The sequence below is a fragment of the Electrona antarctica genome, assembly GCF_951216825.1.
Source record: "Electrona antarctica genome assembly, chromosome: 12".
Classification (NCBI taxonomy): Eukaryota; Metazoa; Chordata; class Actinopteri; order Myctophiformes; family Myctophidae; genus Electrona; species Electrona antarctica.
Window position 1 is genome coordinate 12,847,201 of NC_136793.1, and position 8,326 is coordinate 12,855,526.

Genomic DNA, 8,326 nt, shown 5'->3' on the forward strand with positions numbered 1-8,326 from the left:
TGAGCCCCATTGTAAATGTCTCAAATTTGAAAGCACTATATTTCTAAAACGATGAAACATTTCAAAGATTCCTTTTCAGGCAAACATGTCCACCGTAAGATGAACCTAAATAGGTTTGAATGGGGTTTCTAGGTGTAAGTATGTAGGACTAGTAGCATGCCAAAGTTTGTGCTATTGCCATTGGGAATGCATTGGGCGTTTAACTTAAATAACTCAGAAACTACAAAACATTTCAAAGTAAAAAGTTCCAGCATGTGTCTCCACAGAAAGCTGAATTATAAAAAGTGTGAATGGAGTTTCTAGGTGAAAGTGCTTTTTTGACGTGCCAATATCTGCCATTGAGCCCCATTGTAAATGTCTCAAATTTGAAAGCACTATATTTCTAAAACGATGAAACATTTAAAAGATTCCTTTTCAGGCAAACATGTCCACCGTAAGATGAACCTAAATAGGTTTGAATGGGGTTTATAGGTGTAAGTATGTAGGACTAGTAGCATGCCAAAGTTTGTGCTATTGCCATTGGGAATGCATTGGGCGTTTAACTTAAATAACTCAGAAACTACAAAACATTTCAAAGTAAAAAGTTCCAGCATGTGTCTCCACAGAAAGCTGAATTGTAAAAACTGTGAATGGAGTTTCTAGGTGAAAGTGCTTTTTTGACGTGCCGATATCTGCCATTGAGCCCCATTGTAAATGTCTCAAATTTGAAAGCACTATATTTCTAAAACGATGAAACATTTCAAAGATTCCTTTTCAGGCAAACATGTCCACCGTAAGATGAACCTAAATAGGTTTGAATGGGGTTTCTAGGTGTAAGTATGTAGGACTAGTAGCATGCCAAAGTTTGTGCTATTGCCATTGGGAATGCATTGGGCGTTTAACTTAAATAACTCAGAAACTACAAAACATTTCAAAGTAAAAGGTTCCAGCATGTGTCTCCACAGAAAGCTGAATTATAAAAACTGTGAATGGAGTTTCTAGGTGAAAGTGCTTTTTTGACGTGCCAATATCTGCCATTGAGCCCCATTGTAAATGTCTCAAATTTGAAAGCACTATATTTCTAAAACGATTAAACATTTCAAAGATTCCTTTTCAGGCAAACATGTCCACCGTAAGATGAACCTAAATAGGTTTGAATGGGGTTTCTAGGTGTAAGTATGTAGGACTAGTAGCATGCCAAAGTTTGTGCTATTGCCATTGGGAATGCATTGGGCGTTTAACTTAAATAACTCAGAAACTACAAAACATTTCAAAGTAAAAAGTTTCAGCATGTGTCTCCACAGAAAGCTGAATTATAAAAAGTGTGAATGGAGTTTCTAGGTGAAAGTGATTTTTTGACGTGCCAATATCTGCCATTGAGGCCCATTGTAAATGTCTCAAATTTGAAAGCACTATATTTCTAAAACGATGAAACATTTCAAAGATTCCTTTTCAGGCAAACATGTCCACCGTAAGATGAACCTAAATAGGTTTGAATGGGGTTTCTAGGTGTAAATATGTAGGACTAGTAGCATGCCAAAGTTTGTGCTATTGCCATTGGGAATGCATTGGGCGTTTAACTTAAATAACTCAGAAACTACAAAACATTTCAAAGTAAAAAGTTCCAGCATGTGTCTCCACAGTAAGCTGAATTATAAAAAGTGTGAATGGAGTTTCTAGGTGAAAGTGCTTTTTTGACGTGCCAATATCTGCCATTGAGCCCCATTGTAAATGTCTCAAATCTGAAAGCACTATATTTCTAAAACGATGAAACATTTCAAAGATTCCTTTTCAGGCAAACATGTCCACCGTAAGATGAACCTAAATAAGTTTGAATGGGGATTCTAGGTGTAAGTATGTAGGACTAGTAGCATGCCAAAGTTATATATTTTTCGGACGGCATACTATAGCATGTCGTTTTTCGTGATTTTGGACTATTTGAAAAAAATATGAAAATCGTGAAAAAACAACATACTATAGTTCATGGTGTCGGACGGCATACTATAGCATGTCGTTTTTCATGATTTTGGAGGATTTGAAAATAAGATGAAAATCATGAAAAAACAACATACTATAGTCCATGGTTTGTCATATTATCATGATTTTGGGACACTATGTCAGAGGCAGGACTTGAACCTGCAGCCTCCTGATTCCCAGGCAGGCTCTGTACCCAGTGAGCCACTGTGCATGCTGTTCTTAAAAGGCTGAATAGATAATGACAGAAGAGCCAGAGACTTGTTTCCATTGTGGTTCATAAACATTCGAACGTCTAGAGATAAACAACAGCAAAAGAAACAATAGACAAATCTCCTGTTATTTTATTTTTAGTTTTTTATTTTTGTATCAATGTTGTACTCAAAGAGAACAGCAGACTGTGTTGTGGCAGGTAGCAAGTTTAGATCGGTGACTTAGCACACTGGCTGCATGACCTGGAGATTGTGGGTTCAAACCCCACTCAAATCTTTACTTGCCAAAATCTGCCATTGACCCCCATTCTGAAGTAGCATGCCAAAGTTTGTGCTATTGCCATTGGGAATGCATTGGGCATTTAACTTAAATAACTCAGAAACTACAAAACATTTCAAAGTAAAAAGTTCCAGCATGTGTCTCCACAGAAAGCTGAATTATAAAAACTGTGAATGGAGTTTCTAGGTGAAAGTGCTTTTTTGACGTGCCAATATCTGCCATTGAGCCCCATTGTAAATGTCTCAAATTTGAAAGCACTATATTTCTAAAACGATGAAACATTTCAAAGATTCCTTTTCAGGCAAACATGTCCACCGTAAGATGAACCTAAATAGGTTTGAATGGGGTTTCTAGGTGTAAGTATGTAGGACTAGTAGCATGCCAAAGTTTGTGCTATTGCCATTGGGAATGCATTGGGCGTTTAACTTAAATAACTCAGAAACTACAAAACATTTCAAAGTAAAAAGTTCCAGCATGTGTCTCCACAGAAAGCTGAATTATAAAAACTGTGAATGGAGTTTCTAGGTGAAAATGATTTTTTGACGTGCCAATATCTGCCATTGAGGCCCATTGTAAATGTCTCAAATTTGAAAGCACTATATTTCTAAAACGATGAAACATTTCAAAGATTCCTTTTCAGGCAAACATGTCCACCGTAAGATGAACCTAAATAGGTTTGAATGGGGTTTCTAGGTGTAAGTATGTAGGACTAGTAGCATGCCAAAGTTTGTGCTATTGCCATTGGGAATGCATTGGGCGTTTAACTTAAATAACTCAGAAACTACAAAACATTTCAAAGTAAAAAGTTCCAGCATGTGTCTCCACAGAAAGCTGAATTATAAAAACTGTGAATGGAGTTTCTAGGTGAAAGTGCTTTTTTGACGTGCCAATATCTGCCATTGAGCCCCATTGTAAATGTCTCAAATTTGAAAGCACTATATTTCTAAAACGATGAAACATTTCAAAGATTCCTTTTCAGGCAAACATGTCCACCGTAAGATGAACCTAAATAGGTTTGAATGGGGTTTCTAGGTGTAAGTATGTAGGACTAGTAGCATGCCAAAGTTTGTGCTATTGCCATTGGGAATGCATTGGGCGTTTAACTTAAATAACTCAGAAACTACAAAACATTTCAAAGTAAAAAGTTCCAGCATGTGTCTCCACAGAAAGCTGAATTGTAAAAACTGTGAATGGAGTTTCTAGGTGAAAGTGCTTTTTTGACGTGCCGATATCTGCCATTGAGCCCCATTGTAAATGTCTCAAATTTGAAAGCACTATATTTCTAAAACGATGAAACATTTCAAAGATTCCTTTTCAGGCAAACATGTCCACCGTAAGATGAACCTAAATAGGTTTGAATGGGGTTTCTAGGTGTAAGTATGTAGGACTAGTAGCATGCCAAAGTTTGTGCTATTGCCATTGGGAATGCATTGGGCGTTTAACTTAAATAACTCAGAAACTACAAAACATTTCAAAGTAAAAGGTTCCAGCATGTGTCTCCACAGAAAGCTGAATTATAAAAACTGTGAATGGAGTTTCTAGGTGAAAGTGCTTTTTTGACGTGCCAATATCTGCCATTGAGCCCCATTGTAAATGTCTCAAATCTGAAAGCACTATATTTCTAAAACGATGAAACATTTCAAAGATTCCTTTTCAGGCAAACATGTCCACCGTAAGATGAACCTAAATAAGTTTGAATGGGGATTCTAGGTGTAAGTATGTAGGACTAGTAGCATGCCAAAGTTATATATTTTTCGGACGGCATACTATAGCATGTCGTTTTTCGTGATTTTGGACTATTTGAAAAAAATATGAAAATCGTGAAAAAACAACATACTATAGTTCATGGTGTCGGACGGCATACTATAGCATGTCGTTTTTCATGATTTTGGAGGATTTGAAAATAAGATGAAAATCATGAAAAAACAACATACTATAGTCCATGGTTTGTCATATTATCATGATTTTGGGACACTATGTCAGAGGCAGGACTTGAACCTGCAGCCTCCTGATTCCCAGGCAGGCTCTGTACCCAGTGAGCCACTGTGCATGCTGTTCTTAAAAGGCTGAATAGATAATGACAGAAGAGCCAGAGACTTGTTTCCATTGTGGTTCATAAACATTCGAACGTCTAGAGATAAACAACAGCAAAAGAAACAATAGACAAATCTCCTGTTATTTTATTTTTAGTTTTTTATTTTTGTATCAATGTTGTACTCAAAGAGAACAGCAGACTGTGTTGTGGCAGGTAGCAAGTAGATCGGTGACTTAGCACACTGGCTGCATGACCTGGAGATTGTGGGTTCAAACCCCACTCAAATCTTTACTTGCCAAAATCTGCCATTGACCCCCATTCTGAAGTAGCATGCCAAAGTTTGTGCTATTGCCATTGGGAATGCATTGGGCATTTAACTTAAATAACTCAGAAACTACAAAACATTTCAAAGTAAAAAGTTCCAGCATGTGTCTCCACAGAAAGCTGAATTATAAAAACTGTGAATGGAGTTTCTAGGTGAAAGTGCTTTTTTGACGTGCCAATATCTGCCATTGAGCCCCATTGTAAATGTCTCAAATTTGAAAGCACTATATTTCTAAAACGATGAAACATTTCAAAGATTCCTTTTCAGGCAAACATGTCCACCGTAAGATGAACCTAAATAGGTTTGAATGGGGTTTCTAGGTGTAAGTATGTAGGACTAGTAGCATGCCAAAGTTTGTGCTATTGCCATTGGGAATGCATTGGGCGTTTAACTTAAATAACTCAGAAACTACAAAACATTTCAAAGTAAAAAGTTCCAGCATGTGTCTCCACAGAAAGCTGAATTATAAAAACTGTGAATGGAGTTTCTAGGTGAAAGTGCTTTTTTGACGTGCCAATATCTGCCATTGAGCCCCATTGTAAATGTCTCAAATTTGAAAGCACTATATTTCTAAAACGATGAAACATTTCAAAGATTCCTTTTCAGGCAAACATGTCCACCGTAAGATGAACCTAAATAGGTTTGAATGGGGTTTCTAGGTGTAAGTATGTAGGACTAGTAGCATGCCAAAGTTTGTGCTATTGCCATTGGGAATGCATTGGGCGTTTAACTTAAATAACTCAGAAACTACAAAACATTTCAAAGTAAAAAGTTCCAGCATGTGTCTCCACAGAAAGCTGAATTATAAAAACTGTGAATGGAGTTTCTAGGTGAAAGTGATTTTTTGACGTGCCAATATCTGCCATTGAGGCCCATTGTAAATGTCTCAAATTTGAAAGCACTATATTTCTAAAACGATGAAACATTTCAAAGATTCCTTTTCAGGCAAACATGTCCACCGTAAGATGAACCTAAATAGGTTTGAATGGGGTTTCTAGGTGTAAGTATGTAGGACTAGTAGCATGCCAAAGTTTGTGCTATTGCCATTGGGAATGCATTGGGCGTTTAACTTAAATAACTCAGAAACTACAAAACATTTCAAAGTAAAAAGTTCCAGCATGTGTCTCCACAGTAAGCTGAATTATAAAAAGTGTGAATGGAGTTTCTAGGTGAAAGCGATTTTGACGTGCAACTATCTGCCATTATAAATTTCTCACATTTAAAGCACTATATTTCTAAAACTATGAAACATTTCAAAGATTCCTTTTCAGGCAAACATGTCCACCGTAAGATGAACCTAAATAAGTTTGAATGGGGATTCTAGGTGTAAGTATGTAGGACTAGTAGCATGCCAAAGTTATATTTTTTTCGGACGGCATACTATAGCATGTCGTTTTTCGTGATTTTGGACTATTTGAAAAAAAGATGAAAATCGTGAAAAAACAACATACTATAGTTCATGGTGTCGGACGGCATACTATAGCATGTCGTTTTTCATGATTTTGGAGGATTTGAAAATAAGATGAAAATCATGAAAAAACAACATACTATAGTCCATGGTTTGTCATATTATCATGATTTTGAGACACTATGTCAGAGGCAGGACTTGAACCTGCAGCCTCCTGATTCCCAGGCAGGCTCTGTACCCAGTGACCCACTGTGCATGCTGTTCTTAAAAGGCTGAATAGATAATGACAGAAGAGCCAGAGACTTGTTTCCATTGTGGTTCATAAACATTCGAACGTCTAGAGATAAACAACAGCAAAAGAAACAATAGACAAATCTCCTGTTATTTTATTTTTTGTTTTTTATTTTTGTATCAATGTTGTACTCAAAGAGAACAGCAGACTGTATTGTGGCAGGTAGCAAGTAGATCGGTGACTTAGCACACTGGCTGCATGACCTGGAGATTGTGGGTTCAAACCCCACTCAAATCTTTACTTGCCAAAATCTGCCATTGACCCCCATTCTGAAGTAGCATGCCAAAGTTTGTGCTATTGCCATTGGGAATGCATTGGGCATTTAACTTAAATAACTCAGAAACTACAAAACATTTCAAAGTAAAAAGTTCCAGCATGTGTCTCCACAGAAAGCTGAATTATAAAAACTGTGAATGGAGTTTCTAGGTGAAAGTGCTTTTTTGACGTGCCAATATCTGCCATTGAGCCCCATTGTAAATGTCTCAAATTTGAAAGCACTATATTTCTAAAACGATGAAACATTTCAAAGATTCCTTTTCAGGCAAACATGTCCACCGTAAGATGAACCTAAATAGGTTTGAATGGGGTTTCTAGGTGTAAGTATGTAGGACTAGTAGCATGCCAAAGTTTGTGCTATTGCCATTGGGAATGCATTGGGCGTTTAACTTAAATAACTCAGAAACTACAAAACATTTCAAAGTAAAAAGTTCCAGCATGTGTCTCCACAGAAAGCTGAATTATAAAAACTGTGAATGGAGTTTCTAGGTGAAAGTGCTTTTTTGACGTGCCAATATCTGCCATTGAGCCCCATTGTAAATGTCTCAAATTTGAAAGCACTATATTTCTAAAACGATTAAACATTTCAAAGATTCCTTTTCAGGCAAACATGTCCACCGTAAGATGAACCTAAATAGGTTTGAATGGGGTTTCTAGGTGTAAGTATGTAGGACTAGTAGCATGCCAAAGTTTGTGCTATTGCCATTGGGAATGCATTGGGCGTTTAACTTAAATAACTCAGAAACTACAAAACATTTCAAAGTAAAAAGTTCCAGCATGTGTCTCCACAGTAAGCTGAATTATAAAACGCGTGAATGGAGTTTCTAGGTGAAAGCGCTTTTGACGTGCCACTATCTGCCATTGAGCCCCATTGTAAATGTCTCAAATTTGAAAGCACTATATTTCTAAAACGATGAAACATTTCAAAGATTCCTTTTCAGGCAAACATGTCCACCGTAAGATGAACCTAAATAGGTTTGAATGGGGTTTCTAGGTGTAAGTATGTAGGACTAGTAGCATGCCAAAGTTTGTGCTATTGCCATTGGGAATGCATTGGGCGTTTAACTTAAATAACTCAGAAACTACAAAACATTTCAAAGTAAAAGGTTCCAGCATGTGTCTCCACAGAAAGCTGAATTATAAAAAGTGTGAATGGAGTTTCTAGGTGAAAGTGCTTTTTTGACGTGCCAATATCTGCCATTGAGCCCCATTGTAAATGTCTCAAATTTGAAAGCACTATATTTCTAAAACGATGAAACATTTCAAAGATTCCTTTTCAGGCAAACATGTCCACCGTAAGATGAACCTAAATAGGTTTGAATGGGGTTTCTAAGTGTAAGTATGTAGGACTAGTAGCATGCCAAAGTTTGTGCTATTGCCATTGGGAATGCATTGGGCGTTTAACTTAAATAACTCAGAAACTACAAAACATTTCAAAGTAAAAAGTTCCAGCATGTGTCTCCACAGAAAGCTGAATTATAAAAAGTGTGAATGGAGTTTCTAGGTGAAAGCGATTTTGACGTGCCACTATCTGCCATTATAAAT